Source organism: Cavia porcellus, unplaced genomic scaffold (assembly GCF_034190915.1).
Source record: "Cavia porcellus strain 051 isolate PalLab524CR breed Dunkin Hartley unplaced genomic scaffold, mCavPor4.1 scaffold_9, whole genome shotgun sequence".
NCBI classification, from domain to species: domain Eukaryota; kingdom Metazoa; phylum Chordata; class Mammalia; order Rodentia; family Caviidae; genus Cavia; species Cavia porcellus.
In genome coordinates, this window is record NW_026947492.1 from 53,493,584 (window position 1) to 53,516,021 (window position 22,438).

Consider the following 22,438-nt stretch of genomic DNA (forward strand, 5'->3'; position numbering starts at 1 on the left):
ATACATCAAAAGAAATCTCCAGCAAAGTAAAAAGAAAATGCACAAAATGATAAAAAAAAATTTATCCAACTGTCCCTCAGTGCCTTCTCTTTAAACTGGCAGCCCACTCCCTGATTTGTTTTATTCTGATTTTATTTTTAATTTTATATACTGCATAGTCATTGATGCTTTTTCTTTTAACTTTAATTGCTAGGATATAAATTCCAGGAGGGCAAGAACTTTGCTTACTACTCTGTACATAGCCAGTAGATCACAGTATAATGCAGAAGGCACACAAATAAATATTTGTTGAATAAGTGACAGAGTTACAAATGCTATTCCTGCCCTGATGGACTTACAGGGTTTTATTTGATGATCACAACCAATATTTTTGAAGTTTTATCTATACCATGCCTGATTTTAGAACCTGGGAAATGTATAAAGGAGGTGTCTTTTTTCCCTCTGGGTATTCACAGATTAGTAGATGACATGGAGGTGTGTTTGCCTAGGTGCTCCTATCTCCACACCAAAAGTGCAGAGCCTGAATAGGGCTTTGCATGCAGGTAGCTTAGGTAACGACATGACCCAGAGAATAGTGACAGGGCATAGAGAGGGAAAAGAAGAAAGGAGTGAGAGACAATAGAATTGTTAGTATTAAGCTAGTTTCCCTGTGGGCAAATGGAGTTCAAATTTGCCACACCCTTTTTAGGTGTAGCATAAACAATATCTCAGACACAGTACAATTAGTAAAGTTGGCAACAATAACCAAAAAGGGCTGTGTTGTATGCTTAAGATGAGTAAAAACAAATTTCAATAGTAGAGAAGGCAAGAAGAGATTGATCACAATTTTGAACACAAGGGAATGCTCTGTAGTAGTAATGTAACTTTAGCAAGGCCCTGAAAGATGAGTGCAAGTTGAATTATACTTTGAATTAATTTTCAGGCTATTTTTGTAAATAAGAATAGATATAAGAAGAAGTAACACATTCATTTAAGGCATATCAATTCAACTCACTGTAAAAGGGAGGAGTCACTGTTGGTCCTTCCTGAGGCTTCAAGCATAAATATTTGATAGGTCATTGTAAATCCCAATGTGGCTCAAAGGATGAGAGATAGAAAAAAGCAAACAGTGATGCAAAATGTCCCATTTTAATTTCATTTACAGTCCAGATAGAGAATAAAAATTTTCAATGTATTTTTATAAATATAGCACTATTAAACTGTATGGCACTTATTAATTCCATTTCCTTTTTCTCTATGTCCCAGGCTTTAAATATTGGGTACTATTTGCTCAATTATTTGGTACAGCTTCAGGGTAACCTTAATGAAAAGTTGATATGACTCAATGCCAAAGTAGATGGTTGGTATGTGTTCTGATTATATAGTTCTAATACGTATGCATATCAAGTGATCTGTTAGTCTGAGCTGCAATAACAAGTTGCCATGGACTGGTTGGTTAAACTACCAACATTCATTTCTGAGTTTCTTGGAATTGTAAGTCTGAAGTCAAGCTTCCTGGATAGTTAGACTCTTGGTGAAGGCTCTCTTTTTTATTTTGTTCTCAGCATGACCTTTCCATGGTACATGCAGATGAAGAAAGGGAAAGACCTTCTCTCATTTTTCTAAAGGCATTAATCTCATTGTGGATAACCCACTCTCACCTATTCTAGACATAATTATCTGCCCAAAGCCTGATCACCAACCACCCTTACCTTCTAGATCCGGGCTTCAAATAAGCATGGTGGGGCAGAAACACCCAGTTCGCAGAAAAGTCTTAACCAGTATCTTCCTATCAAGGAATAATTTCCTTTTCAAGTTTAAAAGGTAAAAATGCATCATAAATTAATAAGAATAGTGAGGAATGTTTACCCAGCATATTAGTAGTGTGACTAAAAATGAACCTACAAAAGGTGGTTTGTAAATCTAGCTTAAAGTCTAATTAAACCTGGAGGACTAGAGAACAACATTATGGGAATACTTATTAGTTCTAGACCCAGTGATGGGTACTAAGGACACAGACATGAGGGAGTTATTTATTTTTCCTGTCCTTAAGAGCACAATGTAAGAGGAAGCATCTTACTAACTGAAAAGTTGAATAACAGAGTCAGAAGTTTAAAAAAATAAGTGATACATTGTAATTCTATACAAACTATAATTTTCCTCATTATTTGCTTAAAGTATTTAGCATGAATAATTTGTAAAATATATAGGAATACAAATGTATTGCATTTCTACCATATATTGCATTTTAATATAACATATTTCTAGATAAACACACCATTTTTTTATTCATGGTTGTTTTGTTTACCCATTATTGTAGATAGATAAGTAGGTAGATGAATAGACAGATATTTATTCCTCAGACTCAAGATGATTCTGCCTTGTTTTGGAAGCAAATGAAAGGAACTGGTCTACACCTAACTCTCCTAGAGTGTGAGAGTTCTCCAGGTAAGATACACAGAGCACTGTAGCCTAAGAGACAGAGCTAAAACTTCAGCTTTCCATTGTGGGAATGAATCCAAAAAGTCTTTCAAAAGAAGTGGACTTTTGAGCTTAGTCTTTTAAGGGATAACTTTCAACACATGGGAAGCAGGAAAGGATATTTCATGCAGCAAGCAAGGAGAAGGAAAAGGTAAGGGTAGATGATGTTTTCAGCAATGCTGTGTGGGCACTGACATGGGTAGAGGTAGTAGCCACTGGGTTAGGCCTGTGGCAAAGTAGGGAGGAAGAATCTGGCATCCACTGTATGAAATGAGAGAGTCGTGCCTTCCATGCTTGAGCTGTTGGCTAATTTCCAATTCTCATAAGTGCTCTTTAATAACAGGTTCCAAAGACAAATATGTTTGGCTTATTTTATCAAAGGCCCACACTGTGCATTGGCTTACTGAGCTACCAAAAAGAAACTTTGCTGAAATCTAACATTTTTCAAAATCTCTAGACATTCTTTTTTTTTTCCTCCTTTCTCAACATTTACATGAATCCTATGGCACATCACTGCAGAATATATTTTAGAATTGTAGGATTTAAGCAAAGAACTGGTTTGATGAGTTTTGCCGGGATAAATAGCAGTCTGGTTACAGAGTGGGGCCTGCATAGAGTGGAGCCTTCAATCTGGAAACAAGAAGGTGAAGTAAGATGTCACAGAACTTTCACTGCTTGGTAAAGTTCCTCATGCCATCAGAGACCGTATCCTGCCAGGCTTGGGTAACAATACTTAGCTCCACAAGATGGGAGAGTAACAGGGCTTCAGTGCTGTCTGTGATTCCTGGCACAAGCATGTGGAAAATCTTGTACACCATAATCTTCATGATGCCCTTACAGAACAGTTGTCCCGTGGTGACAAACTCATGGTCCGCGTTGAAATCCATTTGCATCAAGAAGTCAGTACGGTTCTGAGATGTGGCAGTGTCCATGCAGTTTCCCACTTATACATAGCAGTTCTTGTCTCGCATTTCTGGCTGTCCCAGGGGGCACAGATGCCAGGATGCCCCTGCCCTGTCCATAGACTGCTGGGCCCTAAGGATAAACAGGCTGGCCTGCTGGCCCTTAAGGAGGAACACCATCTTGTGGTTAAGGAAAGTCTGTTTCTGTGTTGTCACACAGAGCATGAAGGGAGTGGATGAGGCTTTCCAAACTGATCTAAGATAATAGTGCACAGTGAAGAGCATCATGGTCACTGGAGATGCCTCCATGGTATCTGCATGATTAAGTTGAAGGCAAGAAAACTGGGTTCAAAGACTCCAATCAGGTAAGGCACAGGATACACCCTTCCTCCTCTTCCCACTTCCTGCAACAAGGCGACAATGTGTAAAACCTAGAAGATTTATTTTTAATAAGTGCCCAGGGAATGCCAATGCTGATAGCTTGCATAGTATATTTTGAGACTCTTCATCATAGGGATCTCCTAAAAAGACTTTTTCTCATCAAATCTCAGGGCAGTTTCTTAATCTAAGCTGGCTAGCTGGTACTTAATGCCTATGCTTCCCATATTTTTTTTCTTCTTTGGGCTTCTATCTTTTCCTACCTATAAACTCATCCCAAATAAGATAATCGTTTGTCAACTGACCCTTGCATGACAAATATGAGATGATTCAGTGGAAGTCAAGGCCTTTGTCTGAACTCATTGTAATACCTGTAATTTACTCAGTCTCGATTTTTATACTTTGTCATCTAACCTTCAAAATACAGCCTTCTTCTCTCCTTTGCCACTGTACTTATGCCATTCCATGCCACTGTGACCATGTTTGCCCTCCCAGTGTTACCCTCTTCCAGTCATGCTGGTTGCGATAAAGGCTTCTCTTTGTTAAGAGAACTGTTAACCCCACACAAATGCTCCCAATGATGTTTATGAAATATTTCAGTTGAACTAAAAGATTCTCTCCAGGCCAGTAATTACTGTCATTAACATTTAGATAAATTGGCTGTTTCCTGCTCTGTATTGCTGTGTGTTCCATTGCCTCATAATGGAGTAAGACAGGGAGGTAAGAAATGCAGATCAAATAGTCTTTGCTAATGGAGTTGACTGCTTCATTTAGGGTGATTTCTATAATCCAGGAAACCAGTTTTAGCCGCATTCCCACCACCTTGCTTGAATTCCTCTTTGGGGGACGTAATGATGCTGAGTTCTTATTCCTTTATGTGATTGACAACCAGCTCATTTTGGATCCCAAACTTACATGGTTTTCCTGTGTGCCTCCAGACTCTTACCTCAGGTTTTGACTCTAGTAATCATGCCTAGAGTCAGAGACCTCCCAAATCAATCATAGAACATTAACTCACTTTTTTCTCTAAGGACAAAATTATCCTTCGGACTTTTCAAACTCTAAAGGCAATGCCCGAATCTTTTTTATATCTCCACTAGACGTTAAAAAACAAAAAAACAGCCATAGGATGAAATTATGCCCATGGTGCTCTTATCATAATGTGTGATCTACTGATGGGTAATGGGCTTCAGGTTCAGATAAAATGAGCTTCAAGGCTATTACTGTTAGGTGCAGTGCATTGAGAGAATGCAGATATGTATGTTCATAAAGGAGATCCTTGCATAGGGCTGTTTTGGACAACAGGTGTTGGAAAAGCAGGTAGAGTATGAAAAAGAAACAGTATTTCTTGTTCACCTCTAAGAGGGCATCACTCACAAGATGTGATGGCAAGGTGGGTTCAGCAGGTTATGTAAATAAATGGCAGTCTCTTCAGCTTCTAACTGCCCTGCTGGAGTGACTCAGCCTCACTGACTACATTGTTTAGCTTCAAGTAATTTTATTTTGTTAACAGTTGTAGTTATTTGTGTCTTGGTTTATATTTTGAAGAGTGAAAGTCTAAAAAAAATTCATTATACTTCACCACTTAACATACTGATATATTTGTTTTAAATATACCTCTTCTTTTACTCTGTCTTTGTCTGTTTTCCTATCTATAGCACATGCATGTGCACACACACACACACACACACACACACACACACACACACACAGGTTTCCTGAACTAATTGAAATAAATTGCAGAGTTTAGAATCAGCTTAATGCCTTCTTAAGAAGCTTGTACTGTAGTAAAGTGAACCAATGGCTATAAAAATAAAACCATTTTTATATACTGATGCAGAAACTTCTTCCTGGCTCATAGACTCATTGGCAAGTAACAAAGAAGTGCTTCCTCCTATGTCTTTAGAGTCTAACCTTCTTGCTGCTCTTCCTAATGGCAGAAAAAACTCTCACAAGTTATATTCACATGGATAATAGAGCAATTGTAATTTTTCACTCACCTCCAGGGATGCTTTTTACAGTTAGAGACATTGCCCATGATTGGTAAGGATATGTGGTCATTCCCAGGTCACTAATCCTTTTATGACCACAAAGACAGATCAAGCACCAGCACATGTATGTGTTCATAGTTTAGGTCTTCTGCATATGATTTGGTGGCACTGGCCACATTACCAACCCAGAACTAATTATTTCTGTTCATTTCTTCAATATTTCAAACCAAATAAACTAGACTACTGTTGAAGTGTTTACAACAATATAAAATGTTAAACAAATGTTAAAGAGGTTTTATCAAGGAGATTCATGTATTAATCACTGAAGCAGCCTAGTACTTTATTTTGTAGCTTAACACATTCCATAACTTCAAACATAGTGAACAGATTTTTACCATTTTCATAAAAATTCCCTGGCCTTTGCAACCTTGTCATTTCCTCATCCATAAAGAGGAGAAAAGGAGGGAAGGAATGGAGGAAAAAAAGAAGGAATCAAGGAGGAAGGAAGGAAGGAGAAAAGGAAGGAAGGAGGGAAGGAAGGAAGGAAGGAAGGAAGGAAGGAAGGAAGCAGAAAAGAAGGAAAGTGGAATCCTGCATCCTCTATCAGACAATCAGAATCACGATGTGAAATTTAGTGGGATGCTTAGCTTATTAACTGAGTATAATGCCTTCAATTTTGAAGGACCCAGATACCTTGCCTGGCTTGGCCGTGAGCTACCTGTTAGTGAGTTATGCAACTACTAAGTGCCCATTTTCTCGTGTCTAAGAAGGGTCTAATAAACTTTGCTTCACCCACTTAGTGTGTTTTTTTAAATGAAATACTTCACACGAAATGCTTAGTGCAATACAGAATATTTAATACATGGCTTATGAAGTCATAGTTCATATAAGCTCCTCCTCATTACAGTGTGCTTTGCCAGAGAGAAATCCCTATCTCTACCCAAAGTTCTGCTCATACTAGGTATTCCACAATATGGGCTAAAGTAACAGACAGGAAAATAAATGACTGACCCAATGAATGATCAGGCAGCCCAGGACCTGGTAAATCACAGGTAAGGCAGTAACTATAATGTATTATTTAAAGAAATAAATATAATGATTTCACTTGTAGCATCGGATTAATATTTGATTTTTCTGTTTTTATTCAAACAAATTCTCACTCTGAGTCCCTTGCTTAGAACATCTTATTAAGAGGGAAATTATTTTTCTAAAGAACCTATTTTTATAAGATTGTTCTCATCTTTGGGCTCTTGGTTTGCACAACATTGCAGATGCCCTCTATATGCATGCTGCGTCAACTATTTTTGGAAGCATTTATAAAGGAGACAAAGAATCACTCATGTGTCCATAGCACATACTCGGCTCTTGCCCATGTGTAATGCCTGGCAATAGCCCTCACATTCCTGTTTGATCATTTGCATAAGTTTTCAAACAGCAGCTTACGTCCTACTTCTAGGTAGGCTTTGATCTCCCCAGGTCTGCACAGATAGGCTTAAAGCTTTCCCAGAACTGCCTTTATTGTTCCCTTGTGAGACAGGTGACACCCCACTTTGCAGTTAGGTGGGACACTTGCGAAGGCCAATAAAAATGAGAAATGCTGTGGATGGCCTGTGATCTAGTGTTGTGTCTATAGGGAAGTGGATTTCCAGATGACTAAAGTTGTTGAGTGCCTTTGATAAATCTGGGAAATGATAAAACACAACTATCTATATCTTGGACAATTTGTCTCCTTATCTGCCCTAGCAACCCCCTTAAAAAATAGAAACAAGAATTTATCAAAGTGTGAAATTTAAAGTATTATAAATATATAAGACATTATTTTCATTCCTTATTGTTCTTACATTTGATTAATTAATTCAAAAGCATTTTTTATACATGCACTATGTAGATTATTCTATATACTGTATTACCGTCATAGAAATGACAAAATACACAGTCTTTCACCTCAGTTGCCAGGCATGAGTCAGAAATTAAAAGAAGAATCTGAGGACAAAGAAGATCATCTCAGCAATCTCACGCAGTCTGTAAATGCTTTCCAAAAGAGCAAGTAGCTGATATCTACAGAGAGGAGTGGAAAATACCCAAATATAAAAAGACAGGAGGAAGAATGGTAGTTATAAAAATATTACTTTTATTTTTGCCTTGCTTAAAGAAATGCATGAAATGTCTTCCTTATTTTAAATAAAAGTATAAATGTCTTTTAATCTCAGGACTCTCTGTTCATAGCACAATGTACTTAGTTCACTCAACCACAGACAGAAGTAAAACTGAGAAAATTGTCCTACAACCCCAAATTCACACAGATTGTTATTAGCAATGCTAAAGTCTACTAACACCCTGTTTAGTCCTCTCTTCCTCGTACGAGGCTGCTTCCCCAAGCTAGGGTCCTGCGACAACTTAGCATTCCACATAGCATAGACTCTTCCATCAACGCCAAACATAAATGTGCAACCAATACTCCTCAGCTGGATACAGGTCATTTGTCAACAGACTCCGTGTAATGGATGTTTGCTGTGAAGAAGAATTTTCAAAATTAGATCTGGGAGTTCTTGGCATATTCCCACCTGGCACCCACACTTACTTAGCTTCCCCGAACACTCAGGCTTAAGGAAAGCTTAATTAAAATCAAGTCAACGGAGCTCTGTCTGAGAAACTAACAAGACAACACAAATAAATCAAACCTTTTCTCTTTCCGTTTTGCACCTCTGCCATTCTCAATCTAAGCTTTGATTCATCTACATCATACATATGTTTAATTGCCAAATTTTCTCCATTTCTTGGCTATCTACCAGACAATTTAAACACTTGATTTTGACAACTCTAAATTTTGTAAAGTATGACATTATAGTTATTAGAAGACAGTAAGTGAAATGTTTGCTACATTTGAAATCTGAAACCCTCATCTGATTTCTTGTACTGGTGATAACAGTTTGTATGTGGCAATAACATGGAAATCCCCAGTATGCTTGAGCACCCATAGCAGTGCATCTGTGTGTGTTAATTTTCTCCAGTTCTTGCCAAGACCTTCTTTTAGCCTCATTTCCCTCATCAACCCAAATGGAAATATTGGCTTTTCCTTTTGCTTAACAAGTGATATATTAACTCTTGTTCTTCTATGTATGTTATGAAATATAATTGCAAACATCAGGAGCTGATCAAGTCAGCTGTAATTTGCATTGGAAGAGAGATATGGCAGTGTCCTGAACTATTTTAGACTGGGTGCTCAGAAAGGCTTCTCCAAGAAGGTGAGGTTTGATTTGGATTCCAAATAGAAGGAGCCAGCAATGCAAAGAAATAAAGAGGTATATTCTAGCTTGGAAACTTGCAATACACTTTCTCCAAGTAATGTACTGATGAGTAAGACATGACTGAAAGTTCTAGTGCTGTTGGTTGGTATAATTAAAGCTCAGTGGTCAAGGAGGGAAGAAGTTGGAGACGAGATTAGCAAGGTCTGCAGGGATAGTCAGGAGGGAAAACTAGAGGGAGTTACAAATTAATTCTAGAGCTATGACACCATTAAGTTACTTCACCCCTTAAGTGTGCTCTTGTTAGGAAATGGACTTCATGATGCACACCTTAAACATTTATTTGGAGAATTATATTCAGTATTCTGTATAATATATAGTATTTGGTGCTTATTGTTGAGGAGACTATCACCATTACCATAATTATTATTCCATTTAAATGAACTGAAGTAATACCTATTTAGAAGGTGGAAATAAAGCAAGAGAAACAGGCAGGTGTAACACAAAACAGCTCCTGTAACACTAAGTAATACTTGATTTCCATGAATCAAATAAATAAACCTTATCTTTCTTGGTTCACGTATTTCATTTTCCTTCTTGTCACTAGATACATAGCCTCTGACTTTAGAAGCTTCTATTAAAACCCATGCCAGGTGGAGCCTGGATTCTGAATTACTCCAGACTTGCATCTCGTGGCCCTCAATCCAAGGGTCAGGCAGAGTCTTCTAAATCTGACTATGTGCTGGGCACCCAGATAGCTCTCTGGGAGGTCAGACAATCTTTCTGAGAGCCACCAGGGCTGATAACTGGTTTGGATGTGGATAGCAGGTATTTTAGCTCATCTCTCTTGAAAATAACAGTAATAGAACAAAACACATCTACTTCAGCCTCTTTCTCACTTTGGTTTCACAGAGATTGAGCTGAAAGGCTTAGTTAATGTGGGAAAACCAGAGAGGGAGCCCAGAATGTCCAAAATGTAATTACATCCAACATGCTTTGGAGAGACAATGTTTACCCCCACCTCTCCCTTGGAACAAATGCCTAGGCGTCTGATAATGTGGACATAGCAACTTCACATAAATATCTTAACTAATATAGATAAGTCTGCCTGACTTTCCTCTTTCACTTTCTTCCCTTTCCCTTCGTTTCTATGTGACTCTCTCCATTTATCTTTCCAATTTTCCCATAATTTTGTACATTTTCTTGGCTCTTCATTCTCTTCCTCTTTTTTCCCTTCAAACATGCACTCTCAATACTACCTAAGTGCTTCTAAGAGCCAGTGGATCTTCTGGTTACAGGAGATATGAGTATAAATGTCAATAAATAGCTGCAGGCACAGAAGGAACAAATAGTCCTACAATGTGTAGTCTTGTAGGGACTCAAACAAGAAGGGTTGATCTTAACTGGAGCATAGAAAATCTTTATTCTTGGGTAAATTTTAGACAGATAGACAGACAGACATAGACAAGCAAACAAGGCACTTTAAAACAAAGGGGACAGTAAGGGAAAGGACAGAGTGTAAAATGCCAGCATGCACAGAAGAAGGGCTGCAAATCAGCCATGCTAAGCAGGACAGCTTCATTAAGGAAGAACCAGAAAGGTACCAAGGTATTTCACGTGAGGACATGGAATGGTTGAGTCAATTTTAGAAATAAATGTGAAGACAAAGAGGCTATTTAAGGCCCTCGAATTGTTCAAGTGAGAAATGAGGAATGTGTAACCTAAGCCAGTTACAAAACCGACGAAGGAAAGAGAACAGAAAGGAAAAAATATTTTATAGTTGTAGAAACTTGAATATTTAGTATTTGCACAGAAGGTAGAATAAGTAAAATAAAGCAGTAGAGTGATTGCGAATTTTTTGACCTCAGAATTTGGTTGGATGTTGATAACATTAATCAATGGGAAATGAGGAAAGTAGAAACTATACAGAGAAGATAGAAATTTGGAGACGATCTGTGAAACATCAGTAAACAGATAACTACATTGATCTGTGGCTTTGAAATTTGATTTTCAAGGGAGAGATGGAATTTAGTTGTGAGTTTTAATTTGGAAACTTCTATGTAAATCTCTTAGCAGTATCTTCTAAAATATCAGTTATGCATTTATTCCTCTTTTATATGCCTGTAGTGTTTTATTTGTTATTTTTAAATATGCTTAGGGGCTAGTGTATCCCTTAAGAATTTTGACAACAGGGAAATAGATTGCTTACTGTGAGTAAAACCTTGAGATTAACCACAAATAAGTAGACAGAGCAAGCATAAGCACTGGGCATGATCTTGGCTCCTTGGCTCCTCTGTACCAATTTTTATCAGACATCAGACTTTGTTCTACAAATCTCTCCTGGCACCAGAACCCAAAGAAAGGTGGGGATAGAGGTCACAAGGAACAAGTGGAGGAAGTTCAGAAAAGTGAAGGCTGCTGGCTGACTCTATCAAGGAGCCTTGGCCAAAGGAGAAGGCGGAGTGGGAAGGGAGCAGAGAAACTCCAGGGAGACTGAGAGGCATGGAAGCCGTTTGCTGCGCACCTTTTTGGGTATCATCTGGATACCTAGAAAGGGAAACAGCAGATGCAAAAGGAGCATTCAGGGAGTTGGGCCTCTGTGTACCTAGAAGCCTAGGGTTTCTGAGCAATCTGTCATGTGAAAAAATAATTGTTATATTCTTTGGAACACCTAGGTAATAATGCCTAATTTTAAGTCATGCTATACAATTATAATGTGATCACAAAACAGTAAAAATAGGAGATTGTTAGCCTTGTGAGTGAAGCAAAAAGGAAAAAAAGTAGGAGCAAATCTCGCAGGTTGTTCTAATCCAAGACTTGGAGAAAAGCATCTGAGTGTCCGGTCAGCAAGCCCATCTCAGAGATGAAACGTCCTGGAATGAGACAGAGGGAATGAACTGTGACTGCTGAACTTCAAATACTTCAGAGCTTGCTGTGAGGATCACCCTTGCCATGAAAAGGCTGAGTGGGGCTATCTTCTAGAGTTCATCAGTATCTACCTCCTCTAGCTCTTATTCATTTTCATGCTTCACAAAACTACTTTCTTGATTATTTCTTCACTCATCACGATCACCTCTAGGAAATAATGTCCTATAGTAAGTGTGAGATCAAAGTAATCATTCACAGTAAGCATAGACATGATCTCAGATTATGATTATCTTTCCCATGAATCTTGACTCTAGGGAGAAATTTTGTTGATTATCTGCGTATAAGCTTTCTCATCTCTAGCAAGTTTTACCTCAAATCTCTGTCATTCCCTCTCCCAATCTGATCCATACACCAATCAACCTTCACCTTGGCAGACAAACTGCTGCCTGACTGGTGTCCCTGCTGAACCAAGTTCTCAAAACTACTCAGATTATGTCACAATTCTGCTCTAAATGTTTCAATGCCTCATGTTCAAAATCATCTCTTTATTCATATGGCCCACAGCTATAGTTCTCACCATCTCTGCATCCTTCTTCCCATTCCTCTCTCCACTCCTTCTCTGTCTTATCAGCTTTACTGGGTTCTCCACACACATGGCCCCAATGACTGGTGCCTCCCTTCATTCTGATTTCTAGCCAAGTGTCATCTTCTTTAAAGTTGAATTTAACAAAACAGTCATTCCCTATATCTTACTTAGTTTTCTTGTAAAAATTTATCACTGCCTTATATACTATATATTTATTTCCTTTACTCGCTCACTGTAGGTTAAGCTTATTATTGCTTAAAGTTTAATGTTGTGCTACCAACTCCCAGAAGAGTATCTGATATGTAGAAAAAGTTCAAGACATGTTTATTGAAGAAATGAATGACTGCGTACATGAGAGTAGCTTTTGGATTCCAGTTACGATATTGTATTGAAATAAGTTCTACTTCTCTTAACACTAAGTACTATGAGGAGTCTTTCACTAGGTCTTTAAATTCAGGAGATCTTTGAACATATCAATATACGTAATGGCTTCCACCTCTAGGTTTTGAATCTTAAAGGGCTGGAATCCCAGCTCCAGGACTATCTATCTACATTTGTCTGTCATATATATGGATAGATAGATAGATATAGAGATAGAGATATATTTCTGATAGATATGCTATATCTACAGATTTATACACATCACATGTATCTCAGATAGCCTTCCTTAGGCAGATACTGCTTCCATACCCATCTTTGTACTGCTGCACATTTACAGCAGGAATTCCCCAGCCATTGTGTAATTGTGTAGGATTACTGCCAGACCAGGAAATTCTCTTTTAATAGGCATTTACTGAGGCACTAAGCATAGTGCTCTTTCCTGAATACATCCTTAGAGATTAGCTGTTCAACTGGATTGATGGTTCTCTTACATTCGTTGGTGTTCCTCTCTTTTGCTTGTAGAAATGGATGTGCTTGACTCTCCTCATGCTTCTTGATTTTGCCACTGTGTCATAGAGATGATGCTTTGTCAGAAAGTGAAGGAAAGCTAGCAAGTTGGATTTGAGCTTTGGTACTAAGTCTCAGTTTAACTGCAGCACCATAAGTTACTATTTCTATGATCTTCCACATGTAAATAGCTCTCATTCTTTGAGTCACAGGCGTATATGATACCAGCCACTTCTCAGTGTTCTCTTAGCAGTCCACACTCTGAAGTCTCGGGGCCTTGAATCAAAGTCACTGGATGACTACCTCAGCTCCAGAACTCCCATGAGAGTCATTTTAGTATTCTGGTCAGAAATAAAGAACAAAATAATGCATGCATCACTCTACAGGACTTGGAAATTAGTAAATTCTAAACATACACAGATACGTACACATATTTTATGAATGTTAGTGTACAGAATGTCCCTTTTTCATTGAGAAAAGTTCTTAAAACTCATAGACACATACATACTCTATCTTACTACATTCTGGAAATTTTTATCCTTCCCCTCTCAATGCTCCTTCATCCCCAATCTTTCAGCCTACTTCATATATTTAGGATTTGATTGTGTATGTCTTTCTTCTTATATTGAGTATTTCTTTTTCCATTGTAAGCTATAACCAGAAGTTTTCATCTGTGTGAATAATTCTTTATCAAATAAAGATAGGTTGCGTTGTTCTCTTGGGAGCAAAAGCTGAGCATGGTATCTCGTCAGCAAGTCATATTTATTATGATCTTGTGTTCTTATCAGTGTGCTATTCTTAAAAATACTTCAAATAGTGGGTAATTTAGCTCAGTGGCTTAAGCACCTGCTTGGCAAGTACAAGTTTGTGAATTCAATTCCCAGTAAAAAAATAAATAAATAAATAAATAAAACCAAAACTTTACATATACAGCTTCCACAGCCACATACTGAGAAATGATTAAAGAAAATATAAATGGGTGGGGGGGGCAATTATGGTATCATAGCAGTGACAATTTAGATTATTTTGTTTTACTTTGTTTATTTTTTTATTTCCTCTCATGCTTTGTATTTCTAATGGTAAAAAATAAGTGTTATATTGTTAGTAATTCCAATTTTTCTCTAACTTAAATTATTAAGTAATTCTCATTTTCAGTTATTATTTTTTTTAAAATTCACTTTAAAAAGTCATTGGGATGAGCAGTTCCTTAAAAAGGGGCTGAATCGTGAACACACTACTCACTTAGCTGTATTTCCTAGAGGAATATAAGGAGTGATAAAAATATCTGATGAATATTCACATTTTAAAAATGTATTGTAGTGAAAGACACATTGCCATTAACTCCCCTCACATACTTTCCTTGGTGGGAAACACTCTCATCTCATGTTTCTGCCACTTTCTGAAACAACTCTGGAAGTTGTGAATAACTTTACAAGGTGTAACCGAAAAGAACACTTTGAATACTGCAGCAAATTCCATCTAAGGAAAAGGCAGATTCATCAAAACATTAGTGTGTCTTCACTCACTATAATTACCAGATCTGGCACCGTGAAACTTCTGGGCACCCCCCTAAGGCAAAATAAACCATGAAAGGTAAAGGACTGGAATTGACTCAGAACATCAAGACAGCCACACAGGGCAGCTGAAGAGAGAAAAGAAGCCTTTACAATGACTTCATAAAAGTGTCACAAATGATGGGATAAATGTATTGGAAACGAGGGGCATTATTTTGAGGTAGGTTAATAACACTGTGTCTTTTCCTGTTAATATTTTAAGATTTAAACATTGGCTATGTATTTTAATGTGCCTCATTTAAATGTACGTAATAACTATTTCAAAATATATGACACCCTTACTAATACAATTAAAGCAGGACTTACATATATCTACAGTTACAGTTGGATTTTCTAAATACTCCTCTTTGATCACACCATTTAGTGACATTTATGAAAGAAGAGTTTGAGAACTGCTTCAGAAAGTGTCATGAACACTAGGATCGGTGTTTCTGAAGATAGGGAAGTACTCTGAGGGGGATTAATGACGCTGTGTCTCTTACTACATTTTTCTTAAATTTAAACATAACTGTAGCTTTTGATCATACCTTATACAAAGCTTATTTGTGAAGAAATGTTTTCCTTTGTGAGAACACAGCCATAAATAGCAGAATCAAAATAGAATCTAGGGGGCCCAGGGTATAGCTTAGGGGCACAACATCTGCCTGGCAAATGCAAGGTCCTGAGTTTGACTTCCAGTGCACTGCCCCCACCCAAAAAAAAAAAAATAAAGAAAAAAGAAAATTAAAAAAATAGAGTATAGGTTTTTTTCATTCACTTAATGTGCATTTATTATGAACATGTTTCATTCACCCTTACATACCCCTAACAGTGGATGCAGGGATGAATAAAGTACAGTCAAGCCTTTGGGGAAAATCACAATCTGCTCAAAAACATTCATGGGTAAACAAATAGGTATTAGAATTTGTATTGGGATCAACTAAAAGAAGTTTAAATTATAAGATAAGTTTATTTCTCATTTCACAAAATATCTAAATATGGATTAGTTATTTTAGCAGCCCAGCAGAGCCATCAGGGCTATTGCTTTGTTCAACAGTATAAAATATGCAATGGGTACTGTTACAGATTGGATTCTCCAAGAAGCACACTCTGAGACAGATTTGGCTTTGCAGGAAGCTTGGTAAGGAGTTCTTTGGGCATCAATTTGTGCAAAGAAAGGAAAGAAGGCAGCACAAAGAAGTACGTGAAGCTAACCTGCCCTGGAGACCCAGAAACAGACTCAGGTGACCACAGGAAGGAATTTGATATTTGGATGACTACTAAGACCTGGCTTCTATAGGGATGAAAAGGCTTGGGTATGGAGATCCTGAGTCTATCAATGATGGGATATTAACTACCCTGCATTGTGATTTGCTGTGACAGTCCCTGAATTGATTGATACTGGAGGGCTATCTGTCTGAGCACTCCCATTAGTAGAAGTGTTTGTCTCCGTTCCTACAGTGAAAGCTGGATAGCATATCACAGCATCTGCCACAGAAACCCAAACTCCCTTCTTACAGTCTTAGCATCTGGGTTTTTGTCCTAAAAAGTCTTTTAATGTTCATAAGTTAGCTTCCAAATGTAACATTTTCCAAAGAAAAAGGTAAAGGGGACTAAACGGGAGAATCACCTCACAACACCCCCTCTTACCAGAGAGAAATAATCCTCAAAGGCTCAAAGGAAGATTTCTTACAGGTCAGACTACTGCCAAAACCAAGTTAGGGTTTACTTTCCAGGAAGGCCAGAGAAAGGTCATGGGGTATAATTACTAATCTTTGAGCCAAAACTCGGTGACTTTTTTCCTCCTAGAATTTTGAAACCAACAAATGAGACAGGCTCCAACTGAGCCATGAAGGAAAATTCTGTTCTTTGCTGAGAATGAAAATGGACAAACAAATTACCTCCTCACTCTTAGCGATTGGGAGGTCATAAGCACAAAATAGAAGAAATCATGTGTGAGGCTGATAAAAAGGAGGAATAGTGAAGACTTTTCTGGGAAAGGGTAGAGATTTTCCAGGAATTTGTGAGCCACTTCTTTCTGTTCCTTTTATGTTTCTTTCTGGTAGTTATGGCAACCCATGAAAGCAGGGTTTTATATGCAGATAGGGCAATGATTAAGGTACAATTTGTCTAGATAGAGGTCACTCTGACAATAGTCTTAGATACATCCAGTTTCAGATACCCGAGTTGGAGAGCAAATTCTTGCCTAAAGGAATCTTTTTCCTATCTCAAAGATAAGCAAAATTACAACAGGATAGGAATTGTAGGTTGAGTGGGAACTGATTTTGGTGCCATATCAAGCTGGCCAGTACACAGTGAAGAACTGAGGAACAGTTCCATGCAAAATGACTGAAAATTAGAGAAGGATGACTATATGGTCCCTACTTAAGGATTTCATGTTTAGATCTCTTCTCAAGGCTGTGATTCTGAGTCAATCCTGTAAAGATTTACATTCTTAAGCCTCAGATGTTTTATCTGCAAGTTGAAAATAATTGTAAACATAAGACAATAAAATTGAATGCATACTATAAAATTAAAATAAAATATTAATGTTTGCAGTAACTAGTATTGATGATACTGTCTACTAGGTATGGTGGTGCACACCTGTAGTCCAAGTTACCTGGGAGGATCACTGGAGCTCATAACTTCAAGAGCACCCTGAACAATATAATGATATAGCGAGACATCCATCTCAAAAACAAATACAAGAGATTTTATGAAGTGAATAGTGAAAATTTATGAAAACAAGAAAATTTAAGACAAGAAATATTATGAAGTGCATTAGCATAAATTGAAAAAAAAGGGAATTTAGATTCCAACACAAAAATTATGTTAATTTAGAGATGTGCTAAAAGCATTCTTTAACAGTTCTTTTGCGATGATCTTTGCTAAGCAAATTTACTCTGGTCATCTCCCTGGCTCGGGGTTTTCTAAGAATCCCCAAGCCTTCTTTCTAAATGTCAGACTCCTCACATGAGCGCACAATGGTAATGCTTCTCATTTGCCTGACTAGTCTGTGCCTCTTTGCATGTATCCTTTTCCAGCCATGTAGCCCTAAAACTGACTCTCCAAATGCATCACGTGTTTTCTCACAAGTTTTTCAATCTCTGTAGCCCACTCTGCACCTACTTACCTTAGCACTGCCACAGAGCATGTTCTGTTCACATGCTTCCCTTGTCCCTCCCTCCCTCCTTGACTTGCCCTGGGACTATCACTATCACAACACACTCCACAGTTTGTCACTTCTATTGTTGTACCTTCACCATGAAAAGCTGATCTTTTTGACAGCAAGAACTAGGTTTGATTTGTCTGTGCCCCTAGTGAGCAGGATCATGTTCTCAAATACTGAAGCAAGAGATTGACTGTTATTGCTCCATTTCCATAAGTCCCATAGTCCCATATTTGCAGATATTCAGTATTAATACAAAGGATCTTGGAATCAGGCCGAGTTTGATCCTGGCCTTGTCATTTTCAAGTTGTACCTTTGCTAAGTAGGTGAATTTACAATAATGGAAACTGAACAAAAACAAAAATTAAAAATCATGAAATACGCCTAAAAAGAGTACCAAACATAGAGCAAACTCTCAATAAATGTAGCCATAATACTTTGAGGAAGAAATCCCATAAGTAAAGGTTGTCTGATAACTATTGAATGTCAAACATTAATATTGTTTTATGTTTTTAGAGAAAGGATCTTACTAAATGGTACAGGCTGTCCTTGAATGCAGTATGTAATCAAAACTAGCCTGCAGCTCAAAATTCTCATGTATTTGCCTTCTCAGAATTACAATCATGCACTACCATTCTGGACTTAAATATTATTTTGAATTATTCTTTGATTTTAAAAGTATGTGCAAGAATCTTTATATTATGGCTGACACGTAGTAGGAGATTAATAACCATTTATTAGTAATAACAGTGCTGTATATATAGTCTGCCCTATGTGGCAAGCAATGTTATAAAGAGTTTCTTGTAAGTTAGTAGATTAACCCCCAACAATCCTTAGCATTATCATTTACATTTTCATAGATATGAAAACTGAGGAGCACAGCGTTTACATGATTTGTCCTGCTGGTAAGGGGCAGAATTGGAATTCACAACAATATAGTCAAAACTCCATAATCTATGTTCTGCATCATTTATTTGTACAGTACTATAATATGATGAATGACTAAGCAAATGAATGAACCCCATCAGTTAAACACATTCAGAAAACAGGTCTATATATCCTGTTCTCACAGTCAGTGTTTTTTAGATTTCTCCTTCCCCTTAACATTTTTACTTGCTCCTACTTTCAATTTCCCTACAGATAAATCATTAAATAAAAGTGAATCAAGCAACTGTGGAGCTCCGAAAAGGTCAGTGTGGACACACATCTCTAGGTTTAACCATTAAGAATATAAAGCAGTGCTGGTGAACCTACAGCACAGGTCATTTTCTTGTCTTTTAAGACAAAATATGTAAATATATGAGTTGTTTTTTTCTAACCTAAACCCCCAGTATTTACGTTTAATTACAATGTTTATATTTGCAATAAATAAGTGGGTTTTGGATTGCAATTTGGGCTCTTGATCTCTAAAATTTCTGTCATCACTGATACAGAGATTAGTAAATTGACAGACTAGTCTTGTGTCCAGAGAGCCCATTTTCTGGAAAAAGAAACTTTAAGCACTCTCATTTCTAATGTTTTATATGCCACTGAGCAACAACGATTAGGTAAAACTGTATCAGCCAACAACAGCAAGATCAAAGAACAAGTTGGCATAATAGAATATACCTGTATTCCCAGCACTGTGAGAGAGATAGAAAGATAGCAAGTTGGAGCCCAGCCCGAGCAATTTAGAGACTTAAGGAGATCTTGTCTCAAAACAAAAATTAAAAATAAATAAGAAAGTCTTGTGAAAGCCCTAGACACACTACCCAGTACAACAAAACCAAATCCAAGCAAAACATAAAGCAAAACAAACATAAACGTGAGCAGATCTTAAACATTGTAGACATCAAAAAGTGAAAGGCTGGGAATGGTGCCCAACCCTATAATTCCCAGCACCTGGGAGTGTGACGCAGGAAGGTCAGGAGTTCAAGGTCAATTTGGGCTGTATAGTGATGTTAAGACTAGTCAGGACTAACAGAAAAAAGTGGAACAACACAGAAGGGCAGGCAGGCAGGAAGGAACGGGAAAAGGATGAGGGAGGAGTAAAAAGATTGATAGAGTAATGAAAAGAAGGCTAAAACATATAGATTGTCTCTGATAAATTCATTTAAATTACATTTTCAAATGTTAACAAATTAGCCAGAAACTAATGTCATGGGAAGAGAAGCTTTAGAAATCTTGGATCCATTCCTTACATTTAAAATCAGTCAACTTGGACTGGAAAAGTCAAGTAACTCAGTCCATGGTTACCCAATTATAATATACTTAACAGATTATGTATACCATGGAAAGTGAGATTTCCTCTTCTTCAGCTTAAACTTAACATTTTTAATGTTCAAAGATGGTGCCACTTCACCTTGAGAATATAATCACTGAGTAATAAGTCAAAACTCCCGTGTAGATATAATCTCCAATCTTGCATACAAAAATCCTTAATTTATGAAGAATAATTTTCCACCATCCTGAACAGAAACTATTTCATAAAGCAGCGACCCATTCATGAATGAATGACTGAGTAGACATAATTTCAGCTGCATGAGTGCAAATGGAGTTATCATCATGGTTACTTCTGCTTTCTACTGCAGAGCTGAAAAGTATGTTTTCTAAAGAGTGGGAGAACTGTAACTGGAGTTTAGTTTGTCCCACCAGAATTACACATTATCATTGATATTATAAGAAGGTTAATTAACTTGATTCCATGAGCTTTTTCACGTAATCTACTATTGTGGCTTAGATCTAAAATATCCCCAAATGTCTCACGTATTCCCCAGAAGGGTTAGTGCCTGGTCAGAAGAGGCAGCTCAAAGGGAGCATGAAATAGAGGGTGTGCTCCTCTCTCTCCTTTTAGTCACCATCAGGGGAGCAGCTTTCCTCCGCTATTTCCTTCCACGTTGTGTAGTCTCTGCTTCAAAACCAGCCAACCGTAGACTAAATTCTCTAAAACCATGATCCAAAATAAACCTCTTGTCTTTTACTTAGTCCCAGTTCCAGAAAAGTGACTAAAGTATCTACTGATATCACCTACATAATGGTCAGGCAAAAAAGAAAAGAAAGAACGAAAGAAAGAAAGAAAGAAAGAAAGAAAGAAAGAAAGAAAGAAAGAGAGAGAGAAAGAGAGAGAAAGAAAGAGAGAAAGAAAGAAAGAAGGTTAAGCTTAAACTAATCATAAGAGGAAAATTAAGCAACTGAAGTTGATTAACAGCATATAAAACAAATCACTTGAGCTTTTTAAAAATAATAGTATCTCACATGGTGACACATTTCTGTAATTCCAGCACATAGGAGGCTGAAGCAGGAGTATTTCTGTACAGGAGTTTAAAGCTAACTATGTGTTCCATAGTTAGTTCAAGGCAGCCTGAACTACAAAGCAAAACCCTGTCTCAACATACTAACCAACCAACTAAATAAATAAATAAATAAATAAAGTACAAATATCTCAAAAATTTAAAAAAAAGTTTGACTTTTCTAAATTGGAAGAAATAAAACTAAGACAGATAACAGCAACTATCGGAGGCTCTCTGAAAGACTCGGCTCAGAAGCCAGGAATGGTGCGGACTAAGGAGACATAAGCAGGTGGAGATATGCTCTGCTGACTCAGGAACGAACTGGGCTGAGAGAAACCAACTTGGAATGCAGTCCTGGTGCTAAAACAGGAACAGAAAAGCCTCGGTGTGGAGGCTGGACCCCGCGCCATTGTAAGCCACGATTTGGGTTTCCCGCCGCGCGGCGGCTGGCTGCCTCTACAGTGGCTCGGCAAGGAGAGAGACGCGCAGAAGCTCTGTGAACGGAAGTCTGCGAACGGCAGAGAGGCGTGCACTGACTTGTGGTGAGGTGAGTGAGAGAAACTGACACTCTACCACAGTTTGACTCCAGCAGAGGACTTTCTGGGCCCGAGCAGTCCTGCGGGAGCAGGGCGCGGTGGCGACTCCAGCCACACATCCCCCTCTCGGGCGGGATTGGTGAAAAGTGCCTGGCCTGCGTGACGCTGCCGGCAGACCTGGTAGGCTGTCCCAACCCAGATCCCAGAGCCTGACGGTGGCCGGGAGGGGAGACGCGTAGGCTGCCTGGTCCATAACTCCCTGGTGCGCAGCGGTGAGCCGGAACACCTAACTGGCGCAATACGATCAGGCTGTGGCTGACTGGGAGAGAAGCTGGGCCTCTTATATAAGCTTGCATATATAAGGAACAGAGAAGAAGAGGCAGCATGGGAAGAGGCAGCAACAAGAAAGGCTCCTCGGCCCCCAATTCTGAGAATCAGGCAATAGCAGACACCGCACCAATACACATAAGGCACCATATAGAGAGCCTCATAGACCAATTCAGGAATGAAGTTATCAACGACCTGAAGCTAGAAGTATGCAGAATAGTTAGAGAAATGCTAAGTACCACCCAAGAAAAAACAGGCGGTGGAAT

The 22,438-nt window shown here is 38.1% G+C and overlaps 1 protein-coding gene and 1 pseudogene across 1 annotated transcript in view; one reads left to right on the forward strand and one right to left on the reverse strand.

Annotated features, from left to right (window-relative positions):
• Positions 1 to 22,438, forward strand: part of Tenm4 (teneurin transmembrane protein 4) — a 2,788,855-nt gene that overhangs the window by 1,310,880 nt on the left and 1,455,537 nt on the right. The window lies entirely within an intron of this gene.
• On the reverse strand, positions 3,129 to 12,499 carry LOC100732097 (mediator of RNA polymerase II transcription subunit 18-like; annotated as a pseudogene).